Source organism: Condylura cristata, unplaced genomic scaffold (genome assembly GCF_000260355.1).
Source record: "Condylura cristata isolate star-nosed mole 26May11 unplaced genomic scaffold, ConCri1.0 scaffold00020, whole genome shotgun sequence".
Lineage (NCBI taxonomy): Eukaryota > Metazoa > Chordata > Mammalia > Eulipotyphla > Talpidae > Condylura > Condylura cristata.
Window position 1 is genome coordinate 6,981,098 of NW_004567121.1, and position 21,461 is coordinate 7,002,558.

Genomic DNA, 21,461 nt, shown 5'->3' on the forward strand with positions numbered 1-21,461 from the left:
GGACGGGTATCGAACTCGCACTGAAGCGACTGTTGCTAGTTTGCAGTGCTTGTCATTGCCGTGACGCAACCAGGGAGGGTCTGGGAATAGCTTGTTTTAATAACATATGAGGTTGTGAAACAATCATTGTGATATTTTGTAACATCTGATACTCTTTTCTGGAAAAATTGCATTGTTAATAATCATCACAATTAGACATGTAAACTGATTAATATATGTATTTTAAAAATCCGATTTTATAGTGTATCAGATAAACACTATAGTTCCAACTTATTATTTTTTTAAAGATTTATTTATTTATTCATACAGAGCTGGGGTACAGGCCAGATATGCGGAGGGTGAGAGGATTCACCAGAGACAGAGTGGGGAGCAGAACAGGCAGATCGATGAAGTACACTGCTGAGGGGAGCCGCAGACAGGTCAGGAGAGGTATGCCTCATCATGTGGATCTCCTCCGGGGCAGGCAGAGATCCAACTCATGCGGAAGTGGCTTTAGTTTCTTAGTGCTGTGCTTTACCCCGCTGCGCCATCAGGGAGGGCTCCCAACTTATTAATTTTCAATAAGAAATGCAACTTTTGAGCTGACTGAACAATTTTTATAGAGCCTCTCAGATAATGTTCTACCAGGAAGAAGGCTGAAGACAGATGGCCAATTGTTTGTTCTTTAGATCATCTTTTTTCTAGACTCCATGTAGACAATCACTTTTCCTTAAACATGCAGTTTCCTCAGACAGACTCAGTACATTTATAGGAACACAGATTTTTTTTAACATTATGATTCTAACCATGGTTCATTTGATTGGGCATTTGCATTTCATAAATTTTAATCAAAAACACTTGCAAACTATTCTTTTCATAAGATACATTTTTTTAGATGTTGGCCTCATCCTTATTATAAATCCTTGCTAATTTGGGAGACACCCTTATCATTACCCTGTGGTAACAGAATTTTTTAACCTGTTTGTATCTCTCTTTCCCTCCCTCTCTATTCTTTTCTCCATTCTTTTCTTCATGTTTTCCTTTGTGACTTTCTTCTAGTTTTCTTTACTTTCTTCTTTTTGGTCAGAGTCTATTTATTCCAAAAACATAAGTTTTCTAAGTGCATATTCCATCCAAATCCCAGCAATCGTAGCATGGGGATGAGTATTTTATAACTATCTTATTTCTTTTTTTTTAAGTCAGACCTGCTTGCCTACATACTTCAAAATTTCCACATAAGTTATATCTATACTCATCAAATTCATAACTCACAAAGAATTTCCTCTTCTTATTTCAACAGATTAATTTTATTGGATTATTTAGATATAAATATAGTAGTAGGAAACATACACTAAGGTCACAAAATGGTCTAATGGAATTGCATAATATCTGGCAATCCTGAAATAACAAGTACGAATATAACAAGGCCATAAATACATATGATGGACAAGGAAAATGTTCAAATATGGGAGCTGATAATATAGTGCAGCTACTAAATGACATATATTCCCTCAATCAAAACTTACTTTATGAGATAAATAACCTGTTATTTTAAGTCACTAAAACAGGGCTTACTCTTTCATGTAGTTTAAAATATGCCTAAATAAGCATATTAATTATTTCAGATGTAATTATTTACTCCATCTTCTCTAGTTTTAATCTACTTGTCTATCCTGGGATACTTAGATTATTTCCAAATCTTGGCTATTGTAAATAGGGCTGCTGTAAACATAGAAGTACAGTTTACTTTTTAAATTAGTGTTTTATGCTCTTTGGATAGGTACCTAGGTTTGGAATTGTTGTATCATAGGGTATATCCAATTTTAATTTGTGCCTATTTAGATATTCTGTACATTTTTTGATAGAATTATTTGTTTTCTTTTTGTTGAGTTGCATAAGCACTTTTAGATGTTCAAAATCAGTCTATTATCAGATATATGGTGTGCAAATACTCTCACATCCTTTAGGGAGTTTCTTTGTTTTGGTCACTTTTGCCATATAGAAATTTTTTGTTCACTTATTTTTTGTTTGTTTTTGGAATAGCTCCAGTTGTTCATTTTCTACTTTATTTTCTTTGATGCATACATTTTCATAACCCAGAGCATTTTAGCTCTCAAGTTTCAATATCTTTGGACTGGTGAGACTGTACAGTAATCACCCTTAAATTAATAGTACATACACAGAATTACCACATTAATTAATTTTTATACTGAAAGAGAAAACTACAAATTAAGCAATTATATGCATTGCTTTTTTGGACACACAGTTAAAGAGACTTTTTTAAAAAGTAAGTTTAGGGACCCTCCCTGGTGGCGCAGCGGGTTAAAGCACAGCACTAAGAAGCTTAAGCCACTTCCGCATGAGTTCGATTCCCGCCTGCACCGGAGGAGATCCACATGGCGAGGCAGACCTCTCCTGACCCACCCACAGCTCAGCAATGTACTTCGTGATCTGCCTGTTCTGTTCCCCACTCTATCTCTGGGGAATCCTCTCACCCTCCTCATCTCTGGCCTGTACCCCAGTTCTATATGAATAAATAAATAAATCTTTAAAAAAAAAAGGTAAGTTTAAAATCAATTAATAAGTTATTATTTAATTAATAGAATCCATGAAACCAAAAACATGTTAATGCCTACCATGTGGAGAAAACTTTAGAGGGTAGTCAGAATAGATGAGAAGGGAAGACCAAAATTTAAATTCACACATATTTTATATGCAACAACTCCACTGTGAGGTATCCACCTAAAGAACACTAACACACTAATATGAAGGGATATATGCACTTGTATGGTCATTACAGTCCTATTTACAATAGCTAAGTTCTAGAAACTGCCAAATGCCAAAGGTCAGAATAATGGATCATAAAAGTGCATGAAGATGTGTATACACCACTACTCGCTATAAAAAATAAATGACAAATACCTATCATTTGCACAACATGGGTAGAACTGAAGAGGATAATGCTAAATGAAATAAATCAGAAGAAGAAAGACAAATAGTGCACTTATATATGGAATAAAGAGAACAAAAAAATCAGGAAAAAACCAAAATAATAATAATTTTTTATATTTATTTATGCATACAGAACTGGGGTACAGGCCAGAGGTCAGTGGCGGTGAGAAGATTCACCAGAGACAGAGTGGAGAGCAGAACAGGTCAACCGATGAAGTACACTGCTGAGGGGAGCAGCAGCCGGTCAGGAGAGGTCTGCTGCACCATGTGGATCACCTCCAGGGTAGGCGGGGATTGAACTCATGCTGAAGTGGCTTTAGCTTCTTCCTACTGTGCTTTCAACTGCTGCACCACGAGGGAGGGCCAATAATAAATTTTTAATAGGTGACCTCAATACCAAGTAGCCCAAAGAGGAATGGTGGTGGGATGGCAGTAGGGGAGAGAAGGGTTCAAGGTTACATGGGGGAGGATTGTTGGGGCACTAGTGACAGAGTATGAAAGTATGCATTTGTACAACTTATCATCCTCAGAGCAGATACAAAGATATAAACCTACTTCATCTTAATAAGCATAATTTGGTGGCCTCCCTGGTGGCGCAGCCAGTAAGGACGCAGCTCTGTAAGCTAGCTGCAGCTGCTTTAGTGCGAGTTCGAACCCTGGCACCTGAGGTGATCCACATGGCCCGGAAGACCACTCAAACCCACCTGCTGCTCCCCTCAGCAGTATACTTAATTGATCTGCCTGTTATGCTCCCCACTCTGCCTCTGGTGATTCCTCTCACCACCTCTGTACCTCTGGCTTTTACCCAATTTATGTATGCACAAATAAAAATCTTTAAAAATAATAAGCATGATTTGGTGAAAAGGTAGAACTAAATTCAGTGGCATGAACAATTCAAAAGCTTGAAGTAATAAAAAATGTAAAATAACCTTAAAATTATTATATATAACACATCTAAGTAACACTGTTTTAAGTGAAGTTATTAAAGCTTGTATTTAACTCTAAAATATAAGAGGTGTATTTTTGGTGTCTGGCAGTAATAAGCTAATGTAGTATGCTCTAGAGTCCAGAAATGTGTCTGTTTAACTAGTAATATGAATCATCCTGGGTGGTTTTGTCCTAGGTTTATCTTTAAGCATAAAAAAATGGCATCTTGAGTGCTATTCAGTATGTGTGTGTGTGTAAAAATATTTTTATTTGGTAACATTTCTTTGTTCAAGTGCAAAATAATATAAAACAAACTACCATATCATGTATGTATATATTAAAACTATGATTTAAACACAAAAAAGACTAATTTTAATGTACATGTACTGAAAATGTACTTTTGACAGCCTATCATTATTGCCAAAGGAGAGAACAATGTTTCTTAGATTCTCCAAAGAAAAGTTAGGAATAGCATAAAAACTGTGAACAGTACACATAAAAAAAGTTAGATTTTATTGTAATAGTTCATGTCACTTAGTTATGGTCAACTAAAAGTATGTAGACTATGTAGATAATGGTTTCATATTGTACAATATGTTCTTAAAAGAAAGTCATTATCCCTTTTCTCTTTCCGTTTGATAGAATACAGTATTCCACACTTGGAACTGAAACTGCCATGATGAATCACGAGGTCACCTTGAGAATGAGACCACTCAGAGAGGGAAGGATTTTGGGTATCCATCATCACAAAGCATTATTCATTCAATACCTCTGATTTCTGGATTATATACAAGAGATTGGCATCTTCTATTGACAGAGACCAAGAGTTTCTTTTGAGGGTAGTCAGAAGAAGGGTTTGGTAGAAATGTACATCAAATATATAATAGAAGCAGGTGATATGGCTGACACTGTAAGCTGGAATTATAGTATAAGAGCAATAACTCTTAAGAGTAAATTTAATTGCTTAGTTTGTTTTTCATCATAAGTATTGGATGAATTAGTAGTACAGGAGTGATACTCACAATATAAGTCTATGTATTTACTAACTGAGATAGTGGCACTTAGTCTTTATTTTTCAATTGCCAGAAGGATGGTAGGTGAAAACAATAGCTATAGCCTTGTATCAAATATTTTTTCTGAGAAACAAGGGGATCATAAAACTAGTAGTATATATTGATAATGATAGGGAACAAAAGATTTGTTCTGATTAATATCAGACTAAGTGATGATTAGTACATTTTAATATTATTGAAATGCATACCATAGGCCTCACCCAAGGTGGAATTATATCTATTCATGTAGCCCACATCTGAAAGGTTTTACATTAATAATTGGAACCAAACATGTATTTCAGTACTAGCTCATCAGTGATGATTAAAGAAAGGCAGAATCCCTACCCTATGAAGTATCTAGCTATTGAATCAGAATTAAGTCAAGGAAAAGATTGTGGAGAGAGGAACAGAACATTAAGAGCCAGTTGAACAGAAACATTAAAAGCCAGCTGAACAGAAAATTTACTCAACTATAATTTCAGACTTGGGGTCAATATATAGTTATGAAACTAGACACACAAGAGAAGGCAAATGAAAGTGGAACTATGTTATCCTTGGGTAGAGAAGTACATTGAGGAAGAAGTGATTCTCAGACTGACAGTATAGAAATTCAGTGGGGAACACCGTTCTATGGCATTATGTGTGGGACAGTTGGTAAATTTAGATTACATAAATTATGCTGATTTTCTCTAGATACCATGTATTTATCCCTTTACTTATGACTTGGATTATCATTACCTTTTCACCACTTTGGCATGGTATCCTTGATTATACTTTCTCTACTCTAGCTTATCAAGTTATTTAATTATTTAATTAATTTAATCATCTGCTAAACTTCCAGTCTGACTTCTATTTGTAAATACATTGGAGGCAGAGACTGTTTAACCCACAATTTGCTTACCTCAACAACTAAAATTTATGTATGATAGCATTCAGATATTTGTGGAATTTAATTTATAAGTCTTTAACTCAATCAAATGGTACAGATGTCAATGGAAATGAATCCTGGAAAAAGACTAATATATTTTACCCATTTCTGAATACTATCCATGGTGCTGAAGACAATTCCAAACTTTTAGTTTCTGACCTCTGGTAGCTTACTATCTTCCATCTTGCATATACATTAATGAGTTAGTGTTTTTTTGTTTTGTTTTGTTTTGTTTTGTTTTGTTTTGTCTTTTGAGCTTTATATAAGATTTATCAGTGATTTATTCATTACTCAGAAATACAATTTCAGTATTTGAATTCAACTATACATTTACCTCTTTTGGCATTTTAATAATAATGTGATTTGATGTGGGTGTCTTTGTAGTCATCTTTTTTGGACACACAGGTTTCCTGGACTTAGATGTCTATTTTCTATCTCAGGATAAGGAAATTTTCATCTTCTATTTCTTTGAGTAAGTTTTTAGTCACTTTCCCTCTTCTCCTTTTGAGATCTTTATAATGTGAATGTTGGTCTTTTTGATTTATTGTTTAAATCCCTAAGCTATATTCACTCTCATTCATTGTATTTTTTTCTTTTCCATCTCTGATTATATGAATTCCACTGTCTTGTCTTCAAGTTCAGCTGATATAGATATTTTTTCTTCCCTAAAAGAAATTGCTCTACATTTAACTATAGATTCAGGGTGCCCATGGGTGGAAATATAGTCAGTATTTCTTACATCACTATGTTGAACCAAAACCCCTGACTGATATTTTATGAGAAACTTCTTTAAGATATAGACTATATTAATCCTTTGCTATTTCTTTCTGCCTGTCATTTTTTATCATTTGAAATGTGAATGTTATCATCTTGGCATACACCATGAGGTTAATTTTGTGGTTTAGCAGCAAAAAGAAAAGGAACCTAGATTCCTGACAGTATGGCTTAAAATTCTGTGTGATAGTGAAATATACTTTCATCTTGTCTCATTCTAAGATATCTCATTATTTGAGTGTGTACCAAATGTTAAGTGTGTAATAAGAACATAGACAATTTAAAACTTTTCACTGACTTTTTACCCAAAGAATAAATCTATATTATATTATTTCTTAACTGAGGCAACGTTTTTTTTTAAGATTTTTTGTTTATGCAAACAGAACTGGGGTACAGGCCAGAGTTGCAGGGGCACCAGAGATTAGGGAGCAGAAACAGGCTGACTGATGAAGTACACTGCTGAGGGGATAAATGGGTGGGTCAGGAGAGGTCTGCTGTGCCATGTGGGTCACCTCCGGGGTGGGGATTGAACTCATGCTGAAGTGGCTTTAGCTTCTTAGTGTTGTGCTTTAACCCACTGCACCAACAAGGAGGGCCAACATTGCTTTTTAGCTCTGCATATAATTCAGGTAAACTTCCATGCATTTTTCAAACTGACTTGAATAATAATTCAGCACAAATATCAAATACAAATAATAACACATTCCTTAAAATAATATCAGAGGGCTCTCCCTGGTGGTGCAGTGGGTTAAAGCACTGCACTGAGAAGCTTAAGCCACTTCTGCATGAGTTCAATCCCTGCCTGCCCTGGAGGTAACCACATGGTGAGTCAGACCTCTCCTGACCAGCCCGCTGCTCCCCTTAGTAGTGTACTTCATCGATCTGCCTGTTCTGCTCCCCACTCTGTCCCTGGTGAATCCTCTCACCCTCTGCATCTCTGGCCTGTACCCCAGTTCTGTATGAATAAATAAATAAATCTTTAAAAAATAATATCAGAATGCTAAAGACAAATATAATAATATCTATCTAACTTTGTAGCTAATATTCTATGAGCAAAGAAAAACTTTCTTACTTAGTATAAAACATCAGTTTCTAATAATGGGTTCTTACCACATTAATTTGTTTATTTTGATATGACTACTTGAACAATAATGACTGTTTTTATTTAGTATTTCTCTTAATGATTTTTCACAATATGTATTAGTTTAATGTATGAACTACTAAATAGTGCATATCATTTAAGACCATATGTAAATGAAAATCACTTTTCTAGAAATTAAAAATATCCCTTTTACTCTAAGCAAATCATTTTCAAATTATTTTAATAGTCTTCAAATATTTAAATATTCGGTATAAAATTAATGAAATATGTCTAGATCTTAGTCACCGTGAAATATTTTACTAACCTTATTCTTCATTTTTTTAAAGATTTATTTATTTATGCATACAGAACTGGGGTACAGGCCAGAGGTACAGGGGTGATAAGAGGATTCACCAGAGACAGAGAGGGGAGCAGAACAGGCCAACTGATGAAGCATACTGCTGAGAGGAGCAGCGGGCAGGTCAGGAGAGGTCTGCCACACCATGTGGATCACTTCTGGGGCTGGGGATCAAACTCATGATGAAGTGGCTTTAGCTTCTTAGTGCTGTGCCACCCACTGAACCACCAGGAAGGGCCTTTATTCTTCATTTTTAAATAATGTCTTGATTTGCTATTAATGCTAGCTACTTTAAGTTCATAAATTTGCAAACTTACAGTTTTAGTTATGTATTTATGTATGTTTAATTATTTTAAAATTAAAAGAAATAATCATTAATATAAATATGGTTCCATCATGAGGGGTCAAGAGCTTTATCAAGCTGAATATCATGTTGTCAGTGAACATTTATTAAGTTTCTTTTTCAAGTCATCTAATTGGGCTGATAATGCAAAGATAAAAGTATTACAGTTTTTACTCCTCATAATATCTTCAGAAATAGGCTCTTATTTAGCTTGTACGATGATAACATTTTTCTACTCTGAGTCATCAAAAATCTAACTCTTACTTGAATTTACTGAAATTAAGCAAAATTATCCAACATTAGACTCAAGTCAATACATACTTATGGACCCTCTTAGAAATCAATCATACTATGTTCCTTATTTAAAACTCAATATTTTGAGCAACATATACTTAAAATCTAAATTAATAAACTTACCCTACTTCATGTCATAAGTAGATATTATTTCTAAAAGAAGCTTTGTGAATCAAGAGAGAAACATGATTTTCTTCTAATTTTGAGATTTAGAGAAAAATGTGTAATTCTTAACATGAATTGCTTAAAATTAATGAAGATTGCTAATTTCATTTAATAAAATATCTGGCATGCAACTTAAAATATAGTGATTTTTTAAATACCTCACACTCTTGAAAATATTTTAAAGGAAAAGAAATGCTCAGTTTCCTATGTATTTATACCTTTAGAACAAATCAAATTGGCAATGACCTAAGGATATTCTAATGGAAACACCCATATACCCATATAAATACATTTATTTTCTCCCTGATGGTAATGCTAGATAATGATTACTAGGTTTCATCTTTAAGAATGATATTTACTTATCAAACATCCTACAATAACTAAAGTCAATTTAAATGACTTTTTTTTCCCTTTGGGGAGAAGTCAAATAAATATAAATATCTATGAACAATAGTATAGGCAGAAAAGTTGAGTATACAGGCAAAGTGGGGACTTTATCTAAAGGACGTTTGTATTTGCTTATCTCTCTTTGGTTACATCATACACTCCCTGAATTTCAAAGTCAAATTTTTCTTGTAAAGGAACCACTCCCAAGCTCAGAGATTTTAAACAAAACAATATATTATTACTTACAGTTTTGCAGGTCAGGTCTATGTCTTGTTCTGTTCCATGTGATATTGGCATGGGTCAATCATGTGTCAACATTCAGGTGGTATCTTGGCTGGGAATGAAACATTCAAAATGATCCATTCATATGCCCAGCTTCTCAGCAGGGGTGACTGAAAAGCTGCAAGTTGGCTGAAACTTTCTGTACAGGGATTTTCATTTTTATACTAGTCTAACCCAAGGTGTTTTACTCAACAAACAAGAGAATCAATGTAAAAGTAGGCAGATCTCTTAGATTTAGTCCTAGGCTTGGCCTAATCGAGTCCCAAGGTTGAACCAGTTTTAAGATTCAAAAACAATCAACAGCAAAATTAATAGTTGGCATCTGGCTTTGGATGCAATTTACTTCACTGATTACTTTTCTCTCTCTCTCTCTCAGATACCAGGGATCCAGGTTCTATGCCCCCATGCACAGTACTAAATAAAATGTAAATAATCTGTTCCTCAGCAATATGGTCATGCATATAAACAATTTCACACAGTATTGGGCAAATATAGAGATTTTTTTAAAAAGGTCTAAAACATTGTTGAAAACATATGAAATTTTTTATAATAACAGTCTTGAGAATTAGAAGGATGTTTTTACTTGAGCAATGAATGCTACCAAAATAGAAAATCCACCGATATTTGAGCATTTAATTTAAATTTTTTTCATTGCTGCTTTTGATGAATTGTATTTGGCAGAGATAAGAAACAGTTCAAACACCAGAGAGTGTAAAAATATGTATATTTATAAATATGACATCAGAAATAATAATCAAATATTCATTTTGTGCTGGATAAAATCATCTCTAATTCATTGACTTTCCTAGCCAGTGATGCGCAAAAATAAGCAGTTATACCCATGTAAACTCCCAGACTTACCGGCTGCCATTTAATGACACAAACACACATAAGCCCAGGGAGGCTCACTCTTGACGGCAGACCTATGGCATTGGTCTTTTTGTTTCAGGGCTGAACAGCCTGAAGAGAAAGGCAAACAAGAAGCCTGGAGCAAAATTTCTTGATTAACAGTCCACAAACCTTAAACTGATCACACGGACTTTTATCTGAAGCATTGCTCGAAGCAGCTAAAGATGGGATATGTTGTTAACAGAGAGCTGTTTGACAATCTTGGTTATTTCAACTCTGATAGACAACAACCTTGGTATCATTTCATATTGGATTCCCTATTCCTGTGGGCAGCATTTAATCCTTCCTTCCCTTGGTGAACAGTTGATTCATCCCAAAGCCCCAGACCAGGTATGAAGATGCTTTAGTAAAAGGATTTTCAAATAAAGCCCAAAGACCACATAGATCTGATCTAATCTGTGAATGCCTTGGGCTATCCTTTCTCTTTTTGCAGAGATCTCTTGGGGTTATCACTACCTAATATAATTTGTAAATATTTAAGATAATCAATCTATCTGGCATCAATTGTAAGTGCCATGGAGTTAAGGGTCACATAAATGGCTTTAAAAATGACACATTATTGTTAAAGTTAAAATCAACCCATTTCCCCACCTCTTAATATTGTTTCTAAAATGTAATATATTCAGCCTTATAAAATGATGGATTTGATCTTAGGGAATTTTTTTTTTTATTAAAAGGAGCTGGTTTACAATCTTTAATTTGATGTCAACTAAAGTTTCAAGGAATTGTTGTACAAGAGCTTATTAATTTACTACTTCTCTCGGCCATTCTCACCTATTGAACCCAAATGAATTCTGTAAGAAAAGAAATAAATATAGTATGCAACCACACTTAGAGGGTTTCTTGACATGTTAGGAAGTGTCCAAATATTTCAATAAGCTCAGTTTGTACTTATTAACTTTCTCATGAGTGTATGCATTCATTAATATAACAGAAATAGTTATATGTAACTCTGTTGAGAAAGTCTTTACATCTTTTTGATCAGGACCTTCATTGTAAGTTTGTAACATTAAAAATATAGAGCAACTTCCCCCTTTGTAAATAGCTCTTTTCCAGTTGAACTACATTTCTTGTTAATATGGCTACTTCTTTTTCAACAGCTTTCTATATATATTTCTGAGGTAATTGTAGAATATGATGATATTTAAATATACAAAGCTCTAAATGAAAGGATATAGAATCATAATAAAAATTTCAAGAACTTTGTAGGAATTAAAAAAGTATCTAAGGTTTATATAGAAAAAGGAAATATCTAGAATCAGAATGTGATCATAACAGAAATAACAAAGATAACTGGTAATAACCTCATACTATGGGAATCCTACAAGTATGTATTTTGGACAAGAATGTTCAGCAATGGAAAGCAATAGAGAAACTATGACCTCTGTCATAACTTTATTTCATGGACTCCAGGAAAGAACTTATTCAACTTGCCAGATATTTGTCTGTGTGTGCATATGTATGTGTTTGTGTGTGTGTGTGCACGTGTGTGAAGCTACAAATATCTATGTATCTCTAAGATTCAGAAGACAGCTGGAAACTGGAGCTTGGGAAATGCCTATTAGATGGAAGAATATGCACACATAATTCTGTGAACAAGGACCTCCCTGGTGGAGCAGAGGGTTAGGATGCAGCACTGCAAGTGAACAACAGCTGTTTCAGTGTGAGTTCGATCCTCTGCTCGCTGACCCACATGGCTCTGCAAACCTCTCCTCACCCACCCACTGCTCCCCTCAGTAGTGTACGTCGTCCATTTTCTTGTTCTGCTCCCCATCGTCTCTGCTGAAGCCTCTCACAGCCCCTTCACTGAGCTTGTATCCCAGTTCTTATAAATGAATAAAAAATAATAATAATAATCCTGTGAGCAATATCAGGAAATATCAAAACTACAGAAAGAACAGAGTGAAAAAATATTAGGAATATTTCACTTGATACTTCCTGTAGCCTCATATTCAGTTTCATGCTGTATTCCTCTGAATATGTTGCTGTGGGAAAAATGACTTTCCTTAGAACACCTACCAGAAACTATTTAATTGTAGCCTTTCTTTCAGAACACAAAGAAACATATATTGGAAATTCTGACAAGATTTGGAATTATATTTGTTCTTCACTTTGAAGTAAAACAGCTGAAATCCATGAACCTATAGCTTTCAACAAATTACTTTCCAATTTAACTGAATGGGTGATATCTGTTGGGCCCTACTAGAGGAGTGCCCATTAGAACAACTAGGACTAATTATTACATTTACTGGGAAGGTTGGATGAAAACCTGTGAATGGGATGGGAAGAAAGAATAATCCTCTTATTGACACTAATGCTGATTTTTCCAGAAGAGTTGGGACTACATGGTCAGGAATCTGTTAGACAAGTTCACTGCCACCACCCAGATGGCAATAGCACAGCGTCTGCCTCAGGTGATTCCCACTGATGTTTCTAATGAACATTATTTACCTAGAAATAGCAAATGAGAGTCCAACGAATCGCTAATATTACTGACTTTCACAATCGCAAGCTCCCAGAGGTTCAAACACATATTTAAAATTTTAAAAACAATAGAGCCCTCTAGGTTCTTTGTATTTCTCATGAATAGTGGGTCAGTGAAATATGTGAAGGGTTTCCTGTGTAATACAAACTTACAAAATAGCCTCAAATGTAGAGTAGAAATGTGCTTTCCTTTTAGAGGCTTCTCAGGAGGTTTTTTTTTTTTTTTTCCATCCACCTGTGAGTTAAATAGATTCTGAACCAAACTTTATATAATAAAGTTTTTTTAAAAAAAAACATACTGAATTTTTATGAATGTTAAAACATGAATTAGACCATAGGGCTAATATACTGTGAATGAAATTTAAAATCTTTTCTTGATTTTAGGTTATATTTCATTTATTCTATTCAGTTAATTCAAATATTTCATATTCTAATCCCCAAATTATTTTGGAGTTAATAAAGTAATATTTTGCTAATATTATATTTATATCATAGATATAGATATGAAATAATGTAGTAGATTTAAGAAAGATTAAATTTTGCAATCATTTTAAAATGAGATAGTATTTATTTATTTTAAAATGGCTCGATTTTGGGGAATGTGTTCTAAACAAACCTGCCTATCATACAGGACATCAGAATGTGTGGATAAATTCCTTTTTCTCTGATACACATGCAAAGCATGAATACCAGGCACCCCAAACTGCCACTCTGACTACATAGGTGTGTGCTGTATACCTATTGCAAAGTTTTAAGAATTAACAAGAAATAAAATGCCCAGTACTAGCTTAAACATTGATCCAAAATGAGTAGTATATTATTACAAAACCTGTAGTCACTCAAATAAGGGTTTATCAGTATGTGTGAATATGATAGAACATCAGTTATGATAAGCTCAGTATTTCTATAATATGCTAATATTTTGGAGAGTGTATTAGATTGATTGGAGAAACACATTGGTTTCTATTTTATACGTTGATGTACTCTTATTATTTTTTTTCTTTTTCTCCCCACTATTCAAATATATTCCTATTTAGTTACAGAAAAAAAAGTTTACATGAAAACACTCAAAGGAAGGTATTAAACTGCTTTAAAGTCACTTATGAGCAAGTTGAGAAGCAAACCCATGATTAAAAAAATGATATAATTTAAAAATAACAAGAAAAATCAGAATTTTAAATGGTATGACTGAGTATATTGTCTTCATTGCTGAATTTATTATATACATGACACATTCAAGAGTGGGAGTGCTGTCATTCAAAAATTTTAAAAAATGTATCTTTTTTCTTTTCCAAATAATTAGTGTCTACAATTCATGAGTGAACCAAGTAAATCATGGTTTCTTCAAGTGCAACGATCGAAACCAATTACCATTAGTGACCATCGGGTGCAGCCGATCCTTTCTGTCCTGTTGCCTGAATCTCAATGATCTCCCAAGTGTACCCATGCAATTTAACAGAAAGATCAATATACCACAGCAGTTAGCAGCAGCTCTCTTGAAGTGCTTCACAAAACATGCTACATTTCTCTACCGAATAAATGTCAAAACATTCCAACAGCTACAATTCTTGGGAGAAATCGTTCCTCTGAAACATTATTGACATACTTTAACCCACATTTCCCACTGCTTGCAGGCTTCCTACTGGCCAGTCAATTCTGATTTGGCAAGAGTCACATCGACCTATGTGCCCTGCTGACTTCCTCCAGCTATGAGGAAGATACCAGTATCTGGAAGATAGGTCTTGGGGTCAAAGATCAGTGGTCTAACACTGACCCAAGGTCAAGGTGATGGCAAGCTCTCTCCAAGGACTTGTCTTCATCTCTAATATGCCCTTGAAATTAATCAATATCATTACAGAACTTGCTTTGTAAGCATAAGATACTGCCTGATAATAAATTCTTCTAGGTTACTTCTAGCAAACTGAAAACTTAAAAGTCATGTGAAAATAAGATAGAACAGATTTTATGTCTTACTTCACATGGGCACTGTTTGTAACCTAAAAGTGATTGGAATTTTTAAAATATATATGTAGGAGACCTTTGTATCTTGAGATATGTTTATATGTGTGATACATATTTTCCTCTCTCTCTGTCAAAATAATTAACTTTATTTTGATTCCTATGGGTTGTGATTGGTTGATGCATTTCCAAAAATCATATTGTGACATGATTATAGTAACTCTCAATTATTCTCCAGTGTATCTGAGAAATTTTTAGTAGTTGTTTAAAGTTGAAACTGTAATTAGCACTTGCTTTGACTTTTTTTGTTTTGTCTTACACTCTTTTAAACAAATATACCCCTTTCATTAATTAAGAATCAAGATGACAACAATCTTTAGTTCATGTCCAATGGGAATGTTGGGAATTGTTTTATGAAAAGAATTAAAAGTCAAGCCATACACACTATATATTTATATATTTTCATACTGTTGTTATGAATGTACTTGGATTCCCACTGTATTATAATTTTCAAGTATTTCTATTTTTGTTCTCATTATTCCATATCCCACAACTCCAAGCCATATAACAGCATCATGAAGATGTTTTTATTTCTGGTCAAGAATGGAGATGTAGAGAACAGTTTATCTTTTTTTTTTTTTTCAAACACTAATTTACTCATCCACTTTCCCTCTATTTATTGACCTCATCTTTATACTATTAGATACACAGGAGTAAACCTAATGGTATACTCTTATGAGGTTATTTATGACCTTGATATGTATGTAAACTGCTGCCCATTAGTGAACTCTGCCCTCCATAATTCTATTAAACAGATTTATAATGCAAACTTCTGTTTTGCTTATTAATTTCTGAAGAATAAATCAAAATGATAAGCCATGAACTATTTTATTATGTGTCCTTGCCAAGATAATTTTCCTAAATAGAACAGAAAAAGAAACCAGGTGAAACTATCTATAAAACAATAAACATTATTCATGTTTATATTAATAAATGTTAAGATAAATCATAATGTTTTTCCTGAAACATTTATTAACTAATATTGCTGCTCATTTTGGATTGGCACTTAAAATGAACCATTCCTCTCATACAAAACTTTCTTAAATGTAAATAAAAACACTATGGCAAAATCAGAGAGACCAAAGGGAAAGCTAAGACTTGACACTTTAGAGCCTTAAACATTTCCAATATTTACTTTGCTCTGGACCTTTTAATTTAACTACTCACCTATTTATCAGCTAACTTCTATGTCTCTTATGGAAAAGTTTTAATAAGGAAGTAGAACATCTCTTACTTTATAAGTTGCTTCCTCACCTTGATATACGCTGCCATGTTTTGTGCTTCACATTTTAGAATTTCAACTTGCCTTTAGAAATCTTTATATTTTTTAAATCCTTGTTTAATTTTTCATAATATAGGATTACTCCCTTTAGATGTTGTCAGCATATTTTCCCCACAACCAAAGTGCCCACCCACCTCCACCATCTTTCACCATGCTCTACTCCATGTCCCCATGCCCCTTCTCTAGCCTAATCCTCCCCCCACCACTCTCTGCTCCTGAATGTCTCAGATTTATGTATGCTTTCAAGGGTCAGTCTTATAGTTTGTCTTCAACTGATCCTTTGTTTTGTTTCTCTTGATTGCACATATCATTGCAACCATATGGCATTTATCTTAGTCCTGAGTCAATTTGCTTAGCATATTCCCTTCCAGGTCCCTCTATGTTACTGAAAATAGCAAGAGATTATCTTTTTTTGATCAGTGAGTAGTATTCTATTATGTATATGTAGCATGTCTGCTAATTTCAATCATTTATTCTGGGGAGAAAATATTTTCATATCATATATCTGATAAAGGATTGATATTAAAGATCTGAAAACACAATTCAATAAAAATATATTTTAAAAACCTTTATAAAAAATGGGCAGAATAGCTAAATAGGAACTTCTCCAAAGAAGACATGCAGATGGCCAACATACATATGAAAATATGCTTATGATCACTTATCATCAGGGAAATGCAAATCAACATGACAATGATATACCACTTGTGAGATAGGCCAATCTAAAAAAATTATAAACAAGTGCTGGGGAAGCTGTGGACAGAAAGGAACACTCTGATAAAGTTGGTTAAAATGTAGTTTGATCCAGACTCTGTGGAAAGAACTGTGGAGATTCCTCAAGATACTCAAAATAGCACTACCAAATGACTCAGCAATTCCACTCCTAGCTATCTATCCATAGAACACAAAAACACTAATTCAAAAAGTAACCTGCATTTCTATGTCTATCTGTAGCGCTTTATCTGCAATGCCAAGATGTGAAAACATCCTAAATGTTTTTAGTTGTGAATAAAGACAATGAATATTACTCTGCTATTAAAAAAAAGATAGAATTTTCATAGATTTTTTTTTAAAGATTTATTTATTCATACAGAACTGGGGTACAGGCCAGAGATGTGGAGGGTGAGAGGATTCACCAGAGACATAGTGGGGACGCAGAACAGGCAGATCGATGAAATACACTGCTGAGGGGAGCAGCGGGCGGGTCAGGAGAGGTCTGCCACGCCATGTGGATCTCCTCCGGGGCAGGCGGGGATCGAACTCATGAGGAAGTGGCTTAAGCTTCTTAGTGCAGTGCTTTAACTCGCTGCGCCACCAGGGAGGGCCGTTTCATAGATTTTTTTTTAAGTACTATTTCTCAGTGTAAAATGTCAGGGTTAATTAAAAAAAAAAAGATAAATTTAAGATTGGAATAAATAAAAGAGTGTCCTGTCAATGACCAAGGAAAGAATGATGGTAACATAGTCTATGTGCCTGGTAATACAGAAAATATTAAATAATGGTAGTGTTGAATTATAACTAAAAGAAGAAACTAAATCACAAGCAGTAGAAAATCTCTATTAGTAACAAATGTGGCAGGCAACATTAAATTCAGTTAGTGAAATATTAAATGAAGTAACCTTACAGTATCATTTAGCAATTATAATGGCCATTTTAATATATGACCACAATTATTCTTCTATTTTTTTAAGAATAATTTATTTTTACATCATTTTGTGTATTTTTCCATCTCAGTGGTAATCCCCATGTGCTTCCCTTCACCAAATCGCCCGTGTACCATCACCATAGTCCAGGCATTTCCCTTTCCCCCACTGCTTTTGATCCCACTCCCCACTCTATCCCCATAAAATGTCTCTGGTATATAGCCGTTCATTATTATTCCCCCCCCCTGGTCCGTTATACTCCTGCTATGAGTGAAACCATCTGGTATTTTTCCTTTCTTTCTGGCTTATTTCAGTAAGCATGATCTTTTCCAACTCCATTCATATTGCTGCAAAAGGCATGTGTGTTTGTTGTTGTTGTTGTTGTTGCTGAGTAATACTCCATTGTGTATATGTATCACATCTTTTTAGTCCAGTCATCCACTTTTGGGCATATGGGTTGTTTCCATGTCTTTTCAATTGTAAATAAAGCAGCAATACACATGGGGGTGCAGATATCTTTTTTAAATCAGTGTTTTTGTGTCTTTTGGGTAGATACCAAAGAGTGGGATTGCTGGGTCATATTGAAGCTCCATGTTTGGCCGTTTGAAGAACCTCCGAACAGTTTTCCATAGTCGCTGTACTAGTTTGCCTTCCCACCAACAGTGCGGAAGGATGACCACAATTCTTTTAAACTGACTTCTCCAGGAAGTAGAATTTAATATCTCTCTTCTAGAGCATGGAGTGGATTAGTGACTCACTTCTTATAATAAGAGTGTGGAAAGAGAAAATTAGGGACTTAGCAGTGGAAAAAGCAGTGTCACTATAAACTTCTATTTATCTCAATTCTTACTTTGCCTAATGCAAATACCTAGAAACAAATGAACAATTCAATTACAATAAGCAGCAAATTGTCCATTTCTTGGTCTTACCATACTATTTCCAAAAGTCTTTGAAGAGATAATAAGAAAACACAAAATAAACCTGAACATCTAACCCATCCAGATAATAAGAAAAATAACAAAGAGGATCATACCAAAAGGGCTCTGTCAACTGCAAGGGGCCCCACTTACTAATTACTGAATTATTTGAAAATCAATGAGATAATAACTGCCCTAGATCAAAGCATATTGGACATATTTGTCTCTGAATTTGTAATGATAATAAAGAAAAATAATTTAAAAGCTGTCACTGTGACTTAACCTGTTATTTTAAAATATTGTCAATAAATTTTCAAAGTCTTTCCTTACCCATCTGGATTCTTCTAGGCTGGCAATAAATCAAACAAAATTTGTGAAGGTTTCTACCTAAACAAAAGGGGAAAGTCCAAAAATAATGTACTTTTTGGTGGAAGAACTCAGCTCTTTCCCAGAATGGGAAAGAAAGGAGAGAGGAGGGGGAGACACAGGGATTGAAGAAAAAGAATCATAAATGAGCTGCTAACTATGAAAACCAAATTACAGAAAATATAATGACATTGTAAGTGGCACCACGGAAAAACAATTAAAAAAACAAAGTTCAGACAATGGAACACAATACCAGTAAATGGTTTTTAAAAATTAAATTTAAAGGGAAGAAAAATATAGAAATTAAAACTTATACTTCTTAAGAGATCTATCAGCCAATCATAATATTGAATATTTATGGAATTTTATATAAACAGCCATCTTGTTTTTTAAAAGCAGGAATTCAATAAACCATTTAGAAATTTTACAGTTGAATAAATATCATATTAATGAACAAGTGCTTGCTTTTCAAGATTAATTATGGTATTGTGGTTATGCTTAGAGAGTGCTTTCTTAAAATTATAATAAAATATTTTGCATGAAAAAATTACTGCTTGGAATTGTATTGAAGACATATGGAAAAAAGAGAAAATGACATGTATGGATGAAACCACACTGACAGTTTTATTTATTGAAAGTGATTGCTTGGTGATGAAAGCTTGAGGGTTCATTACATTGCTTTATTTATTGTACATTTGAAATTTTTTACAATATAAACTTTATAAACAGCAACAAATAAGCTACAAGGTTTGGAAAATCACCAGAGCAAGTGTTCTATGACTTCATTTCATGTAAAGTTAAAAAAATTAACAAAACATCATTGCTGATGGAGTTGTGTTTGGAGCTAGATTGTAAGAACTATTATGAAGGCCATTCTTGCATATTGATGCTATTCTCTTTTCGCTGGGGCTCTTTCTGCTTTGTAAAAATTCACTGTGATTATTTCTGGAGTAACCTTATACTTTCAAAGAATATTCAACTTAAGTTTTTAAAGAATCCTATGCTTGCATTAAAAATTTAGCATTATGGGGTTAGTTTAGGAATGCTTAGTTATAAGGTAGCACAGGTACATAAATCCAGAAGTATGGAAATGGAATAGAAACATAATTCAAGGCAACTTCTCCACAGAAGTAAGTTATTTTTTAATTAATCTTATTTATTCAACTAGTTGAAATAAGTAATATAATTAATTGAATCTGGATTGTCCAGATTTAATTAATTTTGAATCCTTAGTTTGTACTAGTTACACTTAGTAATGTTTTAATTCTATGCTTCTCAGAAAAATGAGAGAATTGAAAAATGTGTTCACTTATTTTATGTGAGTGGTAATAACTAAGTATATTTTTTCTTTGTATTGTAGGAGATTATAGGAAAAAAAGTCATGATAAATCTGACCTCTCAGAAAAATGATTTAACAAAGTTATTTTCATCTATTAATATATACAGTCCCATAGAAGTTAACACCAGCACAATTGCTAGTATGCCTGTAAAATGCCTTCTTGTTCCAAGTTTCTGGGAAGTCCCTGTTCATACTTCATACCTCAATTTAAAATCAACTTCACATTTTTCCTGAACTGTACTATTATCCTAAAATCCTAGGACTTTCTGTGATTAGTGCAATGGTGGCATAGGTCTGAATTATCTTTGGCATGTTCTGTGACTTTCCCTCATTAGATCTCTGTGGAGATAAGATTTCATCTTATTTTCAGCAGTGATATAAAAAGAATCTTCTCTTGGTCACAGTTATACAGCAATTTGCTAACTGTGAACTTGGGAAATATATTTAAGCTCTCTAAGCTTTACTTACCACACTTAGAGGTAAAGTTTAATAGTATCTACCTTATAGCATAATTATGAGACTTTGAGATAATGTATGTGGCATCTAGTGTTTTGAATGGCCCATGATTAGCACTTAATTAACAAGTCATAGTTCCGGGGAGTGAGGTATGTAGCAACACATCTCCTTGCCTACCACATATATCTGGCCCACAAAAATGTTTGAAATCTTAGAAAGGTGAACTTTAGTCTTTGGCTGGAGATTTTCCATGCAGAAGAAATACAACTATTATTATAAATTCATTTTATTCTAACATCAAACACCAATTTTACTGTATTCTCTTACATTAGTTTTGCACATGCTTGCCAACAAATACGTTGTTTGACAAATGTATGCCATATCCAAGAGTATAGAACTAAAATATGATAAACATTTAGTCCAAATTTCAAACTTTATAAAATGGCACATAATTCTATTCTTAAAAAAAAAAAAAAAAAAAAGGTTTAGTTAAGTCTTAGGAATTCACAGGAAGTTTGAGTGTC